At 43.1% G+C, this 21,523-nt stretch overlaps 1 long non-coding RNA gene across 2 annotated transcripts in view; it reads right to left on the reverse strand.

The window, feature by feature from the left end:
* Positions 1–3,862: 3,862 nt before the first annotated feature.
* LOC146433648 (uncharacterized) overlaps positions 3,863–21,523 on the reverse strand; it is a 96,282-nt gene continuing 78,621 nt past the window's right edge. Inside the window, exons 5-7 of one of the 2 annotated variants that reach the window (XR_014853667.1) lie at positions 6,693–6,909; positions 5,087–6,011; positions 3,863–4,294 (exon numbers count right to left, since the gene is read on the reverse strand). This is a non-coding gene — a long non-coding RNA (uncharacterized LOC146433648). Of the gene's footprint in view, positions 6,910–21,523 lie in introns of both variants that reach the window. The other variant, XR_014853666.1, reaches the window with a different exon arrangement.

Below are 21,523 nucleotides of genomic sequence, written 5' to 3' on the forward strand. Positions count from 1 at the left end.
CTTGTCCTCCCTAATCCAGTTAGCCCTCAAAATATGGCTGTAGGAGAGAGATCCCATTTCACTTGCACATGGGAGACCCTTTTCATTTGAGACAAAACAAGCCCAAGAACATATCCCAGATCTATCCTACAGTTTGGGATAGTACTGAAGCAGAGGCCTGTTCCTTGTCAGTGAGGGAAATACTGTCATTCCTGTTTTGCAGATGGGAAATTGAGAAAGAACGGGTTGAGTAGCTAATTCAAGGACACAGGAAAATCCATAATCAGGCTGAAAAGTGAACCAAGACCTCCTGACTTCATCCAGTGGGATTGTTGTTGGGCAGATTCTTTTTTCTCTCAGGAGAGTCAGTAAAGCTTCTAAGAAATCTAATATGAACAGCCCAGAGCTGACATTGTGCCTTGGAGCTCCCATTCCAATGGGAGAACATAGATGGAAAATAAATATTAGATAGATTTAATTCATTATTTAATAATCTATTTTGTGCTGGAATGGTTGGATCAGGGGTACAACCTACTCCAACCATTGCCCTGACAGCTTCAGCATCTCTCTGCCTAAGAAACCCCTCCTTCCCACAGACAGGGAGACATTTCAGAACTATTATTCTGTAGAGTTCAATTGACACTCCAGAAGACGACTTTGCTTTTAAAGAGATTAAGTTGATTCCTTCCCATAAATTCAATAGCTACCCCAACTATGCCTCATTGAGAAAACTTAGTCTGACAAGAGTCATGAATTATAACCAGGATAAAATGTTTCATTAAAATACAGATAAGGGAACTTAGGAAGCAAGGGTTTTGTATGGGTAAAACCAATTTTGCTGCAGAAGCAAATCCACAGCCATTTTTCAGGTCAGTAAGTTGAAGTCTGGGTGTTATAAATCCATCATCAATGTTTTCTTACAGCTATAGTAGCTGACACATCTGAATCCCTGGGAGCTAAAAGCATGCCAGGAGAAATGAGCACCATCAAAACACATCAGAAGGAGACATATAGCCATGGCTATAATGTACCTGACTGCTGACGGGACAATATTGGCTTCCCTTCCCCAAGAGTGCCCCAGCAAAAAAACGAGTTCATCATCAGCAAATGCCTGTCCATGAAGGAATTGATTTAAGGGTATCAATTAAAAATTAGCCCCAGTATCACTAGAGGGATGGGTTTAAGCACAATTAATGCAAAAAACTTAATAGCATTCTTTTTGAGGTTCAGTTGAGTAGCCCTGATGACGGTGCATGTGCAGCACTCTCCGCTTCCAGGGGAGTGTAAATTACTCCCTCCTGCACTGATCCATTGAAGTAATTGTAAAATCTTGATTATATCCATGTCAGACGGGTTCAGTTGAGAATAGAACTGCCCAGAAAATTATCCCTCCCTCCCCCACAAAACATTACCATTTCATTTAAAAAGTATGTTAATAATTAAGCAAACAATTGTGGATAAAATCATCTCCAAGTTTTTGTTTTTCTGGTTAAAAATGCATGTGAAAAAGGAGCTTCTCCCTCACAGTGTTCAAAGGTCATGTTTATGTCTAGATTCAAGTAAACAACAAATTTGTCAGTAACATTCTGATCAAGAGCATTACTTGCCCTAGGTGATAATCCAAGTTAATTTACAAGCAAAATGGGGTTTACAACTTTAATCTGTGAAGGAATAAAGTCCTAGAGATTGCTGCTGTGCCCTCATTAAATATCAGGCACTTCTGCAAAAATCCATGTCAGGGACAAGAGTTTCAAATGTGTCTTGTAAGCTGAAATACCCTAAAATGGAGGTTTTGAAACTGGCTTTGTCTCCCACCCCCACAGTGCCGGGTGGTTTTGACCCTTTCTGCTCTGTCCCAACATCCCCAGGGTGTGACTCAGGACAGGGAAGGGGAGAGCTTGGGGTCAGCTGTGGGGCACAACAATGATCCATCATGACAACTCCCTGCCCAGGCCAGAGAAGGTCCCAGGAAAAATCACAGCAAGCTGTGGGTGAGGAGAATTGCTCTGGAACTTGGTATTTCAGGTTTCTCTTACCTCTGTCCCAAAGAACCCCTTTTCCTCATTTTTTTCCAGAATTTTGTGATGCTGGTATGTAAATAATGAAGTCCGAAGAAGTTGTGTCAATGACTTCTGTAAGAAGGACTCCAATTCAGTATTTCTTTTCCGTTTTGTTTTTATCTGATCTGGACAGAACTGTAGGCACTTGGTGCTTCAAAATCTATATTTTGCAATAGGCTTTTGGAAGCCTTTAGATTTTGGAAGTCTGCGTATAATCTATTCTGAGGACATTCTGCCACTCTAAATGCAATTGTCTTTTAGCTATACAACCACCACAGTTTCAAAAATAAACATCTGAAGAAAACTCTGGGGTTTTAAAAATAAGACATTTGTAGGTTAATGATGTTTGAAGAAATCTGGAATGGTATTAATCATTTCAGTTACTCATTGATTTCAACACAAATGTACTGAGAGACGAATACGCATCTACTGGTCATGTTAACCTGCCTTCACCAAAAAATAATACTTCATGTGATACAATGAAATGTTACAAAAATGAATCATTACCTTCTAAACCCAAGCTAAGACCTTCAAAAACTGAAATTATGGGTGATTTTTAAAAGTGATTTCCCCATATTTTTGAAATAATTTTGCCTCTATTTTTAACGCTTGATTTATCTATGTATTTAGAAACCTCTTTCTACAGCCATTCAAAATTCTACTGAAAAGCAGAAGGATTTACTGAGTTACTGAGTTCTTCATGACCTGGGAGCTCCAAGGCCTGTGCAGAGTCAGGGACTCTCTGAGCAGGAAGCAGGAGGATGAACTTGCAGTGCTTTTGCTCAGCACACTGGAACTAAAGCAGTTGGCCGGGGCAGAGGATGAGGTGTGGGGCTCAGTTCCTCACTTCCACAAACCTGGATCAGGAGCACCAGGAGGGACACAAAGGCATCTCCAGGCTTTCAATATCCCTTGGCTGCTGCATCAGTTTGAAGAGCTGTGTTTTTGGGAGGGATGGGAAGCACCAATCTGCCTCGTAGCCACAGCTCCTATTTCTCCTGTTCCACCCAATGCCATTATTTGGAGATTGGCTTGTGCAATTCTCTGTTTATTGCCGGCTTGGTTTTCCTTTTGTTGCAAGAATGAAGCTGACAGCTAAACACGTGTACCTACATTATGAAATCATGCTTAACAAGGAAGAGCTAATTAAGCTGTTACAGTGTTGGCCCATGCCCTGAACGCTGACAGCAACGCCCCACGACTGCACTGCCCTGGGAGGGACAGGGAGGTGACACAGCACGGTGACACTCGGCGACTCGGGGATGGGAATGTGCCAAGAGAGGGAAATGTCTTTCCAGCCAAACGTTGCAAGTCTTCTTGGCATGGCCAGAGCCATCACCACCTCGTCTGTTCCCAAAATCAGTGTGCCCACGATAGGGAGCATAGGAACTTCTCACACAGCTTTTTTAACAAAGCGACTCTGAGGGCACAGTGACAGAAATTCTGTGTGAAACTGCTTGGTCACAGCTGACCCTTTGGAATTCTCAGCCTCAAAGTGTATGGTTTGGTACCCCAAAGTGAAGTCAGTCTCCTCCATACCCTGGCTGGGATGACCACAGTCAGCAGCACTCAGCAGTGCCTTTTGCACATTCCCAGCACTTCCCAGGAAGGTTTCTCAGCTGGAGGACTCAGAATCCACCATATTATTCCAAGAGGATTACATTATTCCCGATGTAGTAGGAATAAAAAACATTCTGTATTGTAATATGAACACAGTGTAGCCTTTTTGCACAACAAAAGCCTCCAGCCACAACACCAGCAAGAATTAAAACCACACTTCCAAGATGTCCAGCTACAGTATGTATTTTATCATTATTCTGCAGACATATGTTTTGTGTGACTTGGTTCATTTATTTCCTTTTTGTTTTCAAAAGCTAACACATGGCCCTGAACAAAAATTACACTTAATTTTTTATTTGTTCAACTCAGTTAAAATCACAGCATTTGTTTTGTAGAATTTTACATAACAATGTGCTGCTTTGTATGACTTTTATGTAATTTAATTTCAGTAAACTAGCCTGAAATAATTTAGGCAGTCTACAGAGAGTTTGTGTATTCAGTGTTAGGGACTTGCATTTTACACATTTATTCATGTCAGACTTAAAATTCAATTTGAGTGTGGGAGTTAGCAGCTTCCCTGTCCCTACATAGAGATAAAATCCACAACAGGTGACAGGATAAATTCTTCCATCCCATCCAGGACTACAAGGGAGGGCTGCTAAATTCTGGTGCTCATCTATTCAAATGGAGGACCACTGGGGAGGAAAAAAAAGATGGTTCAGAAAAATCATTTTACAAGTTTAAAGAGCTGAGAACTGTTTTGTGGACAGCTAGGAGTGCCTGATAATGATTGTTGCCTGATGGACGGACTGGATGAAGGAGATGGTTGACAAATGAAATGATGACAGACCCTCACTGATCTCTCTGGAAAAAGAACAACAAAATGTCAGTAGAAATAAGACAGAATGTATAAATTGGGGGAGAAGTCATGGCTGTGGGAAACCTGCACATCTCGAAGCTGCTGACCAAAACACACTGTGGAACAGTCAGGAAATCAATGCAGGGCTCCTCAATTATAGTTTTGTCCAGGTCTGCTGTTAACAGTTTTGGACAGAGCTAAATGATGCCTTTGGAAGAACTGCCCCCCTGCTAAACAAGGCTGTAGCCTGGGAAGGAGTGTGGCTAAATGGGCAAAATGAGGTGATTAACAGAGATTCTGAGGGTGAGATCCTGGTTTTGTGGAGGGGGAGCAGTGTGGCTGGTGCTCCTGAAAGGCAGGGAAAATACCAGTGTGACCACAGGGCGAGGAGAGTCTGAGAGGGAGATGACCCTGAGTGATGGGGCCAAACACATTGGTCAACTGGGGTTGAACTAAGGGAGTTTTCCTGGCTCTGCTGTCGCAGGCAATCAGAAATGAGACAGAAGTGACTCACAAAGGATGAAAAAACTCAGCACAGACACCCAAGGTGTCAGGAGGAGAGCCCCACGGTGGGTCTGACTGCAACAGTTCGTGCCCACACAGCATTGAGCAGTCAGTGTCACATCACCTTTGAAAACAGCAGCTGATTCTTCCTGAAATTACTTCCCCAGAACTGTTTCTTCCGAGGAAGCCCCTGGAAACCAAACGAGCCGTCAGACTCGTAACACTCGAGTCTGCATTTCTTGTCCTTCGTCTGCTTTCCTTCCTCTTTTCGTGCCTCTTCTGCTTTCGTAGGGACGGCGTGTGGAGCAGCGGGGCTCTGACATCAGAGCTGGGGGCGGCTGCGACACAGAGGGGGCTGACGAGCAGAGGAGGAGGAAGGAGTGCAGGAGAGGAGGAGGAAGGAGGGCAGGAGAGGAGGAGGAAGGAGGGCAGGAGAGGAGGAGGAAGGAGGGCAGGAGAGGAGGAGGAAGGAGTGCAGGAGAGGAGGAAGGAGTGCAGGAGAGGAGGAGGAAAGAGTGCAGGAGAGGAGGAAGGAGTGCAGGAGAGGAGGAGGAAAGAGGGCAGGAGAGGAGGAAGGAGTGCAGGAGAGGAGGAGGAAAGAGGGCAGGAGAGGAGGAGGAAGGAGGGCAGGAGAGGAGGAGGAAAGAGGACAGGAGAGGAGGAGGGCAGGAGAGTAGGAAGAAGAGGAGGAGGGAGGGCATCACGAGGAAGAAGGAGGGCATCACGAAGAGGAAGGAGGGCAGCACGAAGAAGGAGGGCAACAGAGGAGGAGGAAGGAGGGCAACAGAGGAGGAGGAAGGAGGGCAGGAGGGAGGAGGAAGGGCAGCAGAGGAGGAGGAAGGAGGGCAGCAGCAGACGTGAGCAGCTGTCCTGTCCTCGGCACCGCTGTCAGCGCTGCCCTCCTCATCCTGACACAGCTCCCACCAAGGACTGCGCTCCCTCCTTCTTCCTTCAGCTGGAGCGACGCTGCAGCTCCGAAGGCTCCAAAACGCTCCGCACGCATGTTTTAAATTAAAGAGAATTCGTTTTGATATGCCTTTTCCTTGGATCTGTAGACAAAATCAAAGGCAGGTTTCCCTGGGAGATACACATCAAGCTCTGCCTGCAGCTCTGGAGTGTTGCAACACAGCTCGTAGCAACCAGGGAGAAATCAGTTCTCCTTTCAAGGGATTGAAAAACAAAACAATTTCATTGTATTGTAGGAAAACCAGCTTTAGCAGACTGGTGAAGGCGACTTCCTCTGTATTTTTGAGGCCTGACCAGCTTCAGGACCACAACTCCAGCACAGTCAGGATTAAGCCCATTGTCTACAGAGATCATTATTACACTTAGATTCCTATTGAGGTTTCATGGTTCCAATAGGAGGGGGTTGGGAGGAAAGTAATGAAGTTACAGGCTTTTATTGTACAAAGGCAACTGGAGACTTTTTTTAGGATGTTATCTATCAGCCTGTCTGGCAAATGTCTGCCTAGTAATAATGTATCCGTCTGCTGAAACAAGCCTAAATAATGCATCATTATATCAATAATTAATAGGCACATGGGTCAACAAGTTCAAGATTGTTACAGGCAAAGGAGATGTGATGGAAATGGTTCATTCCAGGCCCTGCCAGGCCCGACATGGCAAGCACAGCTTTGCAGGAAAGCGATGGAAGGAGTGTTGGCAGCCAAATTCCAGAGCAGAATGAGCAGGAGACATGGCTTGTGTCTGCCCAGTCCTCACTTACTCACCCAAAACAGGAACCCATCAGGATGGAACTTCCCACAGAAGAGAGGAAGAGAGGCAGAGAGAGTCTCCCATGCTCTTGATTGGGGAACCCAACTTCTCTAACCATATTCAATAGCGCAGATGAAATGTGGTCAAGGAGGTGTTGCTGATTTTAGTACAAGGTGATGATAATGACAGCTGAGATCACCTACGGACCAAAAAATCTGTGCCTGAAGTAACCTGAGGGATTTTAAAAGGGAAAGAGAAAAGAATCAAAGTCACCATATGAAAATGAAATAAAAATCAAAGGGGATGTCAAAATAGAAACACAGAGGAGATATTAATAAAAACATCTCTTTTCCTGAGAAGTGTGCAGAAAGTCAGGCTTTTAGTAATTGTAATTCCTCACTCTCAAACCAGGGGTATGGGCTCCCATCCGATACAGAAGCCTCCTGACATTATTTGGTATCCAGGGACAGAAATGCAAAATTGAGGTTGCTATTTATAAAACAAACAAAGAAAGGAAGCAAACCATGATTGTGAAAACTTCATCCTCTGCAGGTTTGGTCAAGTATCCACATATCACATGTTCATGCTGATCTATGCACACACTCCCCACACACAACAGGACCCCTTAACAATGAAAAGTTAATAAAAATCTCAGATATTATGTGGTGTGAACACAGTATCTTGATGAAACAATTATAATGTCTATATTAAACTTGTCTTAATAGTAGTAACTTAAATGCTTGGAGGAAAGAATTAAGATTTTTGGATAGGTTGGGTTTTATGGTGGTCATGTGGGTTTTGGGATTTTGGGGTTTGGTTTCTTGTTGGGTTTTTTGTTTGTATTTTTTTTAACACAGGTCCTGTATAAGAAAACACAGCACCTATCACAGTTCCATTTTCAGAAAACCACAGCCTACTTACAACCAAGGCAGCACAGAGGGAAACTGAAAGTAGAAAAGAGAGTAACAAGTTGCAAAGGCAGTTCTAGTAACAAGTCATTTTAAAAACCAGATGACCAAAATAGAAAAATCCCAAATTAATAGTTACAGTAAACTGTGCTTTTAAAGTTGTGTGATAAGTTAGTTACTGAAGATTCTGTCAAAGGGGTTTTCTTCAGAGTGAAGCCCTAGAGTATATGGAGGCTGGTTTGTCCTCTGCCTGTTTCTAACCAGCAAACACTGACTGTGCTCACACAAGGAATTCCACCAAGCTCAGAGGAGTGACACCAGCAACAAGTGAGGACAAGACATGATCCGTTTCTGAACTAAGATGAATTAATAACAGAAAGTTGTGCAGTCCCACAGTTCACACAGCCAAGGCTCTCAAGAATGCATTATGAAGCTTTCTTATTTTCTTCTTACAGAGCTCATGGCTTTGGGGTTCAGTTGTCCAAAAACACCAGAGGACCTGTGTGCATCACCTTCTACTCAAGAGACCCAAACACTTGGGAGCAGATTCTGTAGAAATTAATTCTTAAATGTTAAAGCCACTTGTTCTCTCAAACTCTTTCCCAGATAACACTTTGCTGCTTTCTTGGGTGTTTCTGACCCACCAAGGAATCCACCCATGAGGTGGCTGTGTGGGGCTGTACTCAGTCAGCACACACCCACTGGAGTATGGAAATCTGCATTTAACCATACAGCTGTAAGCTTTGACAGTAAATTCCAATGCCATTTATTTCTCTACCTTGCCTCAGGACAGAGGTTCACATTCCCTAAGGAGGATGGGCCCTGGGAAGTGCAAAGGGCTCTGCATTGCTGGGCAGTGACACAGGAGCAGGAAAACAACACCCTGCTCCTGGTAAGGGCAATGTCTCCATCCCCTCTTCATTCCCTCCCACTTTCCATGGAAGGAAAACCTGAAATCGTATGCACATGGATGAAGAGTGAAATGTACCTCTGAGGGCATCTGCAAATGATTCCAAGATGCAAGACATCGAACAGGAAAAGGAAGTCTGGCACCAAGACTTAGGTGGAGTGAGAATTTTCCAAATTAAAGACACTACAGTTCTACAGGAAAGATCAGATGAGAAGACTCCTGACAAGAGGTGTAGAACATCATCTTATAAAGAGCCTTAGGCATGCAGATACCCAAACATCTTTCATTCCTAGTGGCTCATTCCCTTCTCCTTTGAACATCCATGTGGGATGCTGTTAGGTTTCCTATTTCTCTCCTAAAGATAAAACAATGAGAGGCATTTTTTTCCAACATATAGAAGTGAATTTCCAAGATTCATTTCTGAAGTTAACAGCAACAACTTCACGTTTCAAGAGTAATTTATCATAAAGACACATTTCCCTCAACTTAGTAGTACTGAAATCAGAAGGCACCTTTTATCCATACACATGCTCCTCACCATCTACTGACTCTTGAACTGCTGTTTCTCTCACCTGTCTTTACACCAGCTCCATTTTTATTGTACAAAGTTCCTCTGTTCTATTACACAAAACACTTTCCATCCATTCAGACAAAAGAGCTCGACTTCAAGAGATCCTATGTGCTCATAGCAGAAATTTGGTAGTCAGCAAATTCATATGGTTCATTTTATAGATCCAGTTACTTGATCCCAACTCCTTTCTCACCCACATGGTAGGAAGGATTATTCTTCTATTCATGCCTCACAGTCTTTTAATGGATTTAGGGCACAGCTCTTAAAAATGTATAAGAGAGACAGGCATCGCATGATTTTGCTATGGATATTTTATGAGCAAGTCTGGGTGCATGCTGTGTGCTTGAAACAAAAGACTGCACAATGTGCTACCAGGGCAGGAGCTGTGTCATTATGTCTTGCATTCAAGGCTTCTGAGAATCTTGGGCAAGAAAAATAACAAAACAAAGGCAGGGGAGAGACACCAGGACAGAGTAAATGGGTCAAGACAGCACCGATACAATTCGTTGTTATTAAGACCTGTAATTCAGTCATTTGTCAGAGAACAAATCCGATTTAGGGAGCAGCAGCTTGGCCCCTCCTTTTTTATTGGCTGTTATTTGGGGGTTGCATTTGTCAGTTAATTGACTTAAACTACTACCTTGAAAAGACAATACTGGAACCTACGTGCTTCTTAGTTCTGCACCTGCAGCAGCCACCATGAGATGTTTTGGTACCAAGAACTACTTCAGCCATTATTTATCACTGGAGTGATTAATTGACATTTGGAGCATAAACTTCCACTGCTACCGGCCTGATTAAAGGTGTTGGCTGACATTTTTCAGAGCTCTCAACTGCCAAAGAAGACATCAGTGATGTCTTGAGTCTTTCAGATGCGATTTCAAGGAATGCTCTTGCAATGCTTGACCTGTTCTATGAAAAAGATGGACACAGGATGCAAGCAGGGACACAGCTCACAATCCACTGCTCACCAGCCTTTCCAAATCTACTTCTCTCACCACCATTGCAAACAACAAAAAATGCTATTTGTATAGCATTATCTCTAGCATTGTATAGCATTGTATAACATTTATCTGTATCATTTTCACTATTATCATTTTCACAGACCAGCACACTCATGTGGTGCCCTCAACTGCAGGGCTGGAGGAAACTGCCCACCTCAGTACCAGTAACAAATACCCAAATTCTAACTGCAAGCACATGCATATGAGGGCATCTTCAGCTAAAAATGTGGGTGTTTTTCTTGCAATATTACTCAGAAATGAACTTTTAAAGAATCAGCTTTGCCAGAGATATTAGCTTCAATGTTCGGTTTCATTGCAGCTTCATCACCAGGGAGGGCATGAAGGAATTTTTACACATTACTTTTACACGTCACTACTTTTCCTGTTGGGAAATTTGAGTCTCCTAACAATATAGTCCATGAATCCTCAACAACGTCATAATAATGCTTAGAACATACAGTGTCTTTTGTAAATATTGCCTTATTATACTAAATGTAACAACTTCAGTTTGCTATTTATGGGAATGCTCTTTCTCAAGATGCTTCATAGTGGAGAAATGTAAATACTTCTGAAGTGGTAGTTTCTATAGAGACTTACTTTTCCACTGAACTGTAGAATAAACAGCCCAATTTTCTACAAATCTGGAGCATCTCTCCAAAGTGGCAGATAATAATACTTTACCACTCTGTAGCCATTTATGTCTTTGAAGCTTGCTGTAAATATGAACCACTTATGCCTTTGGGAATATCCTTAGGTAGTATCATTAGCCTCACTAAGAAAGGGAGGTAAAAGAGCAGCTAAAAGGCTTTGCACAGAGCAGGGTGGCACTGCTCAGCAGCTTGATGTGCATCACACTTTTATTGCTGCCTCTGTGATAGTTCATCTAATCCCAGCCTCAGAAAGCATCAGTTCCACTCCCAGAAAGAACAGGTCTTTCTCACTGGTAGCTCTGGAGTGAGGGATGAACACAACCCCAAAACAGGCAGCAGGATTTTTTAGAATATCTGTCAGTTTTGCCCAGTGGATGTGTGAGGAGTTAGTGAGCTCATCTCAGGTTTGGCAGTGCTGCTGCATGGAACAGCCCTGGTCTGGGGCTGGTTTGTCTACAAGACTTCCAGCTTGCAAGGAAACTAAGACAGGGAATGCATTTTTCCTGCCATTGATGCAGCCTGAAGAAGCTTCCACCAGAGCAGCCATGAGGAGTTCCTGTCCTCCCCTCAGCCTCTTAGGGAATGCTGTGCTCATCATGTAAGTTGAGGAAAGAAGCTGAAACTTCTTCGGGCTGAACAACTCCTAATATTTTTTATTGCCCTTTTTTACAGAGAACAAACACCACAACACTTGAAACACAGCGAGAGCGCAAAGCTGCACTTGCCCACGTGTGTCCCCTGACCCCTTCCCTCTGCACTGGGGCTGCTCCTGCTCCCTAGGCTCTATGGAAAGGTGCCTGGGCATCATCATTCATCCCCCGAGGTGTTTATCTGCCAGATCTGCCTGTGGCTGGTGGTGCTGCACATCCCTGTCCCTGCCGCCCCAGCCCCGCGCAGATGCCGCGTTAGTGCTGAGAGCAGCGTGGGAGTTGTTCCTCCTCCACACACCAGATGGTTCTGCGTTTGTTTTTAGTGCTTACCTATCTGCTCCTCGACTCCTGAGAGTCATGTGAAGCTGGGAAGGGAAAAATGAAAAGACTTCCCCAGCAGTTTACAGAAAAAAATAATTATCCAGAAGTTTCCTTTTCACGTGTTATCTCAAAACACAGAGAATGTAGTCAAGAAGCATTCAGAACCTTCTCAGAAAGCAGGCAAATCAAGAGATAGAGGCAGATGTGGAAAGTTCCTCAGTATTCAAACAGTGTAGCCAGCTCAGGCAGTGCTCCCTCTGCTCCAGGGACAGATGAGACACCCTTCAGACCAGACTAGATTGGATTAGACTGTCCAGCAATCAGTGCTGGACTAGATTGTCCAACACTTTGGCTGCCTTCCAGTTCCACTGCATAATGAAGAGCAGGTATTTTCCACTTTAACCTTGTCCTTCCTAAGCCAGCAGTATTTAAAAGATGGTGAATCTGCTGAATTTAGCAATGACAATCCATCTGATTTCCCCCTTTCACTTTTAGGAATGCACATGTTTTGATTTTATCTAAACTTATTTCTGCATTACCTGGGCAGTAAATGAACCTATAAATATATTAATAAATAGAAACTAGTGCAAGTAAGGCATTTTATGTGTGGTATTTCTTCTCTGGACTTTTTCAATCCAGTACAGTCCTACTAACTGTTGTGATTTATTCTGGAAGTTGAACGAGATCCAGTTCCTGGGGGCATATAATTATGTCTAAACATTTTTTCTCCAACTTGATTGCATGAAGAAACCTTAAAGTGCGACCGACCCATCTGCATTCTCAAGACTTAAAAACAAGAAGCCAAATGGAGAGATCTCCAAATGAATTTGTAATAAAAGCATCTGAGGAAAACCTTGTAAAAGCCTATTTCAGGTTTGTGGATACCTGACACAGATAAATGTGGTGATACTGACATGCTAAGATAGAAGATGGGTAATTTTACCCCTGGAGCCTTGGATCCTGTCAGGATTGGTGCTCCTGCCCTAGGAATCCTCACTTAGCATGATAGGCAGGCCAGGAGCAAATCCAAAACAGGGTAAGGTCAAAACTGTGTATTTTGTAATCACAATGTAGTGAAGGGAAGCAATAGGAGGCAGCAGTTCAGCTCTCAGCAAAGGAGATAATGGCAAAGTACAAAACCTAAAAATAGGGATCTCTACAACAAAAACACCCTCACCCAACTATGCAAGCAGAGCCATTCTTCCCTGATCCTTCCTTTCCTTTTGCAGATCTCTCCTACCTCTGCTTGGGCTTCTCACCTGTACAGTTGGAGCAATCACAGAGCACACAGAGGGGTGACCTGGGCCAGACACCAGAACTGGCTCCTGCATCCTGCACGGAACTGAAAGGGTGTCCAGCAACTCCCAGAGGTGATGACATTGCTAAAAGCACTGCTCGGGCCTGCAGGGATTTGGTCAGAAGTGCAGCACCTCATCCAGCCAGGGAGAGCAGTTTTGGAATGACAAAGGTCACCTCAAATCATCAGGCTGGGTATCCTCATGGGAAAAAAGCAAATTTTAGGGGTTTTACCGTCACTGCATTATCCTGCATTTACTTCCTATGGCTAGGGCTTGATGAACATCCATTTTCCCTTTCCCCACTGCCAATGTCTGTTGCTCTCACATCCTGGTCCCACTTAGCTCCATCCATATCTTCCCATACTGCAGAACCCACTTCTCCCCAAAAGTGGTTTCATTTCCTCCCCCACTTCTCCCACCACCAGAAGCCCTCTTTCCTCCTATTCCCAGCAAAGAGCGCTTTGCTCCCCTGCTGATTTGAATTCCTCCCTCCTTCTGTGGGCGAAGAATCATTCAGAGCAGTGGCATTTGAAACTCTGCAGAGAAGGTAGGTAGACTCAGTCCCGAGTGGGAGTGCATATCAAGTGCAGTGCTAGTGGGTGCACCCAACCCCAAGACCAGAAGTTCCCAAACTTTCCTGGTGTATAAACAGTGCCTAAGGGCTGGATGCTTCCTCCTGGTCATCTGTGTTGATGGCAGCTGCCCCAGCCAAAACCTCTGCCATGTTATGTATATGAATATATAACATTTAATATTTAATTGTTATGTATAGATAATCATTATTGTATCATATAATTACATTATACCATCATTGTAGATCATAGAAGATTCAGAAAGAGGTTATCTAGAAATATTATCTATAAGAAAACACTGTAAAAAATGAAGAAAAAAAAGAAAGGGGGGGTTTCCATTCCGTTTTAACATCTGGGAACACAGACTTACCATGAAATGCTTCTATTTAATCAATAGTGCTCTTTCCATGGAGAACCACAGAGTGTAACATTTTTTAATTCATGGCTTATAACCTACTGCCTTTTCTGCTGAAAGTGGAGTTGAATTCTTGCCTTATCCCTGCAGAGGTAGTCTTGGCTCCTGCATCACCAGCAGAGCCCCTTCTAGTTCCAGGGTGATTGGAACCAGAGCCACAGAGTCTCACCACAGCCCATGTCTCAGTGACATTTTCATTCTGAGTCACAATTTGATTCAAGGCAAGAAATAAAATTGCCACTGATGGAGGTTCTGCATAAGTCTTTATCACCTGAGCACATGAAACAGGAAAGCTACAGAATGAATTAGTCCAGAACTTGGTGTGCTTAACAAATGTTGTTTAATGACTCTGTTCAGAACACCTACATGTTTTGTTCCTGTTACTTGTACAGCTTTTACATGTGACAAAGAAACTAATTCTTTAACAGAGGAGGGAGAAGGAGAGAGAACAGCTTATGGGTTCTTTTTTTACTGAGTACAATAATAGTAATATGGGCTCTATACCATCTATGTCTCAGTGACTTCTTTTAAATATGTTTAGCCTATAATTGAAGGATAATTATTCTTATTGCCAACTCCATCAGCTCACACTGACATCAGAAAACCCAGCAGTGTTCTGGCTTATGTTTCATCACCAGTAAAGAATTTTGAAAACTGAATTTTCCCCTGTGTGCATGAGGATAATCCTTAAAATTATGGTTTTGGTTGTACCCAGCAAAGAGGCTGCAGCACATACGTGTCCCTGTGTGCACTGGTGTGTCCTGGACATGAATCACAGAATCCCAGACTGGTTTGGGTTGGGAGGGAATTTAAAGTTCATCTTGTTCCACCCCCTGCCATGGGCAAGGACACCTTCAGCTATCCCAGGTTGCTCCCAGCCCCATCCTACCTGGCCTTGGACACTTCCAGGGATCCAGGGGCATCCACAGGTTCTCTGTGCTGTAAAGGAGTATTTGCAAACAGATGTCATGTTGCCTTTTCAGGAAAGTCACCTCTTAGACTGAAAAATCTACTTAAAACCAATGAAACTCCTGTTTTCCTTTGGTCAAGCTTTTTCTGTGTCTAATCCTGCCACAGTTCAGATTCCCGTGGTGTAATTAAACAGACCACAAGTGACAGAGAAAACAAAATATGTGTAAGTGTTACATATAAAAGTTTTGAGGACAAAGGTTCTTTTAAAAGCTCATTTATGAGTGAACTGACATTGCAGTTTTTCTCACTTGGATTACAGACAGAGGCTAGCAAAATTTACAGTAACAAACCCTGTAATTCTCACTCCATTCAGAGAATGACTCAGCACTGCAAGGAAAAGCAGCCTAAATGTTGTGAAGTTTTGACAAACCAGCCGAGGAATGAGCAAGCAGGAGTCCAACGTGGAAGCAGTCAGAGTTTGCATCTGAGGAAAACTCTGCTGAGTACATTTTGGAGGTGGTTTGTCACAGGGCAGTCTCACTGCAAAGTGAAATCCCATGTGTGTATCGAATCCAGTTCCAAAGAATTCCCTTCTGGGTATAAAACTGGTCAAAGAATTCCAGGAAGCCCTTCCTTACAGAGGAAGCTAATTCAAAGTCCCCAAATGCATACCAAAAAATAACTTTCCTTCCACATTTCTCAATCTCAGGCACTTCTTTCTGGCTTCAGAGTGCCTCGACCACTATTTTCAGAGTTACCCTTCTCCCTCCATATCCACAATACAGCTGTTCCTGAGGAATTCACCAGCCCAGCCTCCACTTGTCTCCAGCTTGGGATGACTTGTGCTGCTCCCAGATACATTTCTTGAGAGCAGCCCTTTGATAACCTGCACACTGAGATAACCCCAGGTTCCCCTCCTGCATCTCCTGATAGAGCTGTCCATTTGTCCAGCTTCTGGAGGAGACACTGTGAGCAGGAATGGAGGGGTCAGATGAGGGGTAGCAGAGATAAGGAAGATGCCAGGATCTGGGGGAGGGCAGGGGGAAAGGGAAGAGGTCACACAGGACTGGAGCTGATCACTGTGGAAGATGCTCTGGGATGAACTTGCAGTGTGGGCTGCAAACCTCTGTGACAGCACAGCTGGCAAATCGCAGTGCGAATCCCTTCAGTTTCTACACTTCACACACAAAAAGAGCATAAATATTTTTCTTCCTCTGGCTAATTCTTATGCAAATAGAGGGAAGTTACAAGTTATAAGAAACTGCTGCTCCCCCCTCCAGGTTCACATCAAATCTCTGCTTCACAGCCACAAAAACAAGAACACATCGTGGCTGGGAAGAAACACTTCATTCCAGATCCAGGCTGGATCACAGACAAAAGCTGGCATAACCTCAAATCTCCAGGAGAAGCCATCAGGGGACACTAAGACTGATCTCTTCCTGTGCCTATTGCAACACATCTGCTTGGGCTGGGACTCCAGGCCATCCCCTTTCTGACAAACGTCAGCAAGCAGCGTGTGCTCCTGAAGGCTTTTACATCTGCGAACGACTCACGCTCACTCCAGAGGTTCCTGTTTCATATCCTGTTCTGATTGCTCTCTGTGCATCATGTACGTTAATTTCAAGTACACACAGGGGGCAAAAACAATTTAATAAAGATTATAAAGTCTGAGGATTTGTTAAGGGCTAGCTTGGTGTTAAAAGCACACTGTCACTACACAAATGCACATGGACACTCTGCACAACAGCTTGTATTTCAGAGGAAAGTTAAGACACAAAAATAAGAAATTTTCAATTCTCAGTGACCTTCTAGTGTACACCTTCAGAGACTTTCTAATTTTCAGAATCCTAACCAACATCACACTGACTGCTAGAGCCAGCAGCTCTTCCCCATCCCAGTAAAGTGCACTGGTGTGAGTCCTTCAGAGGCAGTGATCTCTGTGAGATGGGAACAGAGCAGTAACAGATATAAGTATTGGCTTCAATGATTTTGAAGAGAAACATTTCTCTCAAACAGCTGAAGTGTGTTGCAAAACTTTGAAAATCTTGTGGGTTTTGCCTTTGGGAAAGAAATATTTTGATTTCTAACAAACAGGTCTTCTTGTATCTGAGGCTGTCCTGCTGCATGGCCACTGCTGTGACAGGGAACACAGCCCTTTTTGCCATCACAGAGCTCCTGTGCTGCCTATTCCTGCAATTCCAGACAGCAGAGATGGGATTCCAGGCTGCTGTGCGGCGTCCTCAGCTCACACCCACAGACACTCAACACGCAATTCTCTGCCAACATGATTTTTCCTACATCCACGCCTGTGCTGGGCACTAATCCAGGGAAGTTAAAATCCCTCCTCCGTGACACCCACTCAGCACTACAGTATCTGTTTCCCAATCCTTCTGATAAGTGTGCCTGTTATTCGGTTCTAATCTTGTCCCAAACACATCAGTATGCCCTGAAATGAAATAGCAAAGGAGAATTCAAACTAAGCATTTACCTGCAGTGAAGTCTTTTTTTAAAAAAGCATAAAGATATGTCTCAGCCCAAACCCAACAGAGCATCACAGCTCCTGTCTGTGCTCCTCAATAGCAGGGACCATGCCAGGATATTAATTGAGTGCTACACTCAGCAGTCAGACATAAAATATTTGATGCCATAAAACACCAAGGGCAGGTTGTTTGGCTCTGCTTTTCATTCTGCAGGTTACAAATGTTTTGACAAATTTATCTGACTTGCAATCAGTAAATAAGCAAGGCCTAAGACACTCGATGAAGGAACTGTATTTCCCTGATAGAAACACTTTCTCATATAATTTCCAAAGGGAATGTAAGTCTTCAGTGAGTAATACACCATTCCTACTCCCATAGCCTACCCAGTTAGACTCAGATTACCTACATCCACTGAGCAAGAACTGGAAGAGTTACTGCTGCTTTTCAGTACAATCTGAGAACAGATCAGACTCTCTGAGTTACCTGGTTAATGCTGTCACTCACTGTGCTACAGATGTGCTCCTGTGAGCAATGTTTACACATCCTGTCAGCTCTAAAGGTGTAAGAGCAGAGTATATATTATATAGCAGAGTACATCCATGGAAAAGACTCATTATGAGCTCCTATTTCAAGTTAATCTTCATTGACAAATAGCATTTTGGACTTAAGAATTCACATGCATTTCCTCTCTGAGATAACATGAAGATCTTTTATCTTTCAACTCCCAATATCAGATGTGCCCTAAAACAATCTCCTGAATTGTTTCAATACCAACACAAGGATTCTTCAGACTGAGGAAGAGAAAGAGATGGCTGTATACCACATGAGAAAAAGGATTCCTCCTGAATTGTTGGTTCTCCTTAGAAACTTAGAGGAGGTTGTTTTGTGTACAAAACTGCATTCTGGGAGCTTGAAACTCTTCTCAGCTCACTACAGGCACAGCAGATCCAAATGGATCATTGGAGATGGTTATTTGTATGTTTTCATAGCATCTCACCACTCAGAACAGGTTGAAGACTGAACACACAAATAAATGCATCTGAAGAATCAAAGAGTACAATTTTCTCAGTCACCAAAACTGCTCTGCAATTTTTGATTTTCATTTACATCTGCCTTTCTGTCTCCTGAAAGGGCTTGTATATATTTAACTGTTTCTAATGTACTATAAAGAACAGTGAAGAGTTCACACTTCCCTGAACACGACCTGAAAGGCTTCAGATTTATGCAGTCAGAAATCACATACTTTATTAAAGATGATAAATTATGTGACTACAGAATCAGATATAATTAATATGGTGTGTCCTCATTCTCCAAGGAGGGAAAAAAGAGGGATTATCACCATGAAATATCAGCCATGGGTTAGACAGCATTAGAAAGAAAAGGATTAAAATGTGGATTGTGGCTCTTGGTCAGATATGCATCTTTAGTGGAGCAAATTTCACCTAATAAGTCAATTTTCCTCCATCCACCAACCACTAATCTCTGGTAACTGTGTTCCAGGTTATGGACTGGAGTGGAAATCCATGGAAAATGCAGGCAGGGTGCAGATCCTGGATACCTGTATTTGTGATGCTGTTGACACAGCAGCGGCTCGGGGTGCTCCTGCTCCAGCCACGTTTCCTGTTTCTATAAACATGCTCTGTTTGAAATGGGGCTACTCTGGGCACACATGTGCACTTTATGGCCACTCCTGTGCCAACATAAATCAGCCCCAAATGCCATCTGGGTGACATAATGTAAGACTTATGCTTAAGGGAGTCCACATCCATAAGTGAGTGGGTTCCAAAGTAATTAATTGGAGGAGTCCACTCACATTTCAATCTCCCAACCAGACAGGCTGCCCCGTGGTTCCCTTGGCTTTTTTGCCTCAGACTCCCCAAATTTCACTCTTCCATTTCCTTCACTTCCTCACCTTTCAGGGTCAGAGTTTAACGCCGCAAAGGGAAATGAAACAGAGAAAAACAAAACAAAACAAGCTGTGAAGCAGATTAAAGCCACATTTGACATCCAGAACTACACGGTTCCTTTTTCAGCTGCAGGTATGAAGCAGTAATAATTTTGTGTCCACAGTTCACAGTGTAAGCTTGTGTTTTGAAAAAAGGAGGTTTTCTAAGTGCATCTTTGCTCCAAAAAAAAAATTACATGGCTTTTTAAATGTATTCTATTTAATGGTCAAGTCAGCTGAATTCTTAATTGCTCTTTTTTCTTGCTTAGAAATGGAAGAAGAGAGAAACTCTCTTACACTTCCCTCCACTAAATGCACTAAAGGCACTGTCTCTGAGGGGAAGGTGCCTGCAGAGCAAGCCACAGAAATGTGTGCTTCTGCTTCTTGGAGAGGATGGGTCTGCCAAGTGCCTTCTCCTGAGCAGCACCAAGAGAATTGCCATCAGCCCATGGCTCTTGCAGAGCTCCTGCTCTGACTGCACTCCTCAGCAACAGCTATCTGCTCAGAGAAACTCACTCGCTGGAGACAGAGTTCAATTCCTTTCCCAGGAAAACCAGAAAATTAACTCCTACTACCTTCTGTGGAGGCTGGATCAAATGTAAATGAGGAGACAGGCAATTAGTCATGGGATAAAATGGCCCAGAGAATTCAAGAGGAGAGATGCTTTACAGGAGGTGATTAGCTTTTGCTTGCCCAGTCTATACACAGTGCCCTGAGTCAGTGGGAATTTCATGGGATCAACCCTAAGCCAAGGATTCCCATGTTTTCCCAGCAGAGAAAGCTGCAACTGTTTCACACACCAACACAAATGTTCTTTGCTTGGTCCCACATTTCTTCCTCTAAGGCACTCCCAGCTCATGAAGTCTCAGGGATTACAGCAGATTTCTGCAGATCCCAATCGGTTCTGAAACTGCAGAGTTCCCACATTTGTTTGTGCAATACCTGTTCCAGTGCAGAACCTGTTTCTATCAGCCAACCTGATTAAATCTTCATGCTTTTTAAGGAAGACAGATAGTGATGATGTGGACATTTCCAATGAGATCTCTGGCTCATTTGAAACATTCAACCTCACTTTCCAAAAAAAATTTCAGCTTTGTTTCTGGCTGAGTCTGATGAGTGTGTAACCCATACCAGGGCAGACTCAATATTTAAAGCACAGATTTCCAGGATCTTATGAAGAGATCATCATTCCAGCATGATCAATTCAGAATGAAGGAATATGGGAAACCAGTAAGAGAGGTCAGACTTCACAGACCTAGTGAGAAAGCCCAGAAAAAAATGTAATTAACAGTAGCAGAGCATGAGAAAGCAAGACAGGGACTAACCTTTCCTGGTGAATAAATATTTTGCTAAACTACTAACCAGGCAGAAATGAGAGACCCTCCCTTCCAAGGGGATTATTGCATTTTTTCTTCTTTCTTATCTGAGACCCAGAAAATCAAATTTCAAAAACAACTGTCATAGTTTTGAAAATCTAATATAATTTGCTGAACACCAGTGGCTTTTTCTACAACAGCTTAAATAAACGTGCAACACTTCTATGATTATGGAGTTCTGAGGGAGGAACAAGATTTTTCTTTTTACACTTGGAATTCTTCCTCTGTACTTGCCTTATGTCTGAAGAGATTTAAACAGAGGGGGGAAATGTGGCTAAGGGAGTTATTCACCAAATAAAAAAGTGCATGTATACACTCACAGAAACAAAAAAAAAAACCCATGCAGAGAGTTGAGTTTTTTATAAGAATCTCCATTATTTTAGAGAAGAAAGATTGCATGATGTGAATGTTTATGTAAAGATAAATGAACAAGTAAAATAACTGAACAAAGCCATCAAACAAGACTAAACGCCCCAGATATAATTTAATTCATGGTCATGTTGGACACTCTAGCTCATGTCCAGAGTTTCAAAGGGTGTTTCTGGAGCTCAGAGGTAAAACAGAAGTAGCTTTTCAACACATCATCCCAAATTCAGAACTGAATTCTTCTGCCACAAAGCAAATGGATGATTCTTCCAGCCTGGAGATGGAAGAGTCCTGAAAGAGAATGCACTGCAGGGATCAGCCCCAGATAACACAGGAACAAGCAAGATGAGAGTGGAAGAGATAAAATAAATGTGCAAGTAGGCAGGAAACACAACAGAGACTGGAGGCTTGTCCAGAGCTTTTGAGTTTTTAGGAAAACAACTATCTTCCATCACATCCTGTCTCTT

The sequence above is a fragment of the Lichenostomus cassidix genome, chromosome 8, assembly GCF_008360975.1.
Source record: "Lichenostomus cassidix isolate B80296 chromosome 8, HeHo_3.0, whole genome shotgun sequence".
In the NCBI taxonomy this organism is placed as follows: domain Eukaryota; kingdom Metazoa; phylum Chordata; class Aves; order Passeriformes; family Meliphagidae; genus Lichenostomus; species Lichenostomus cassidix.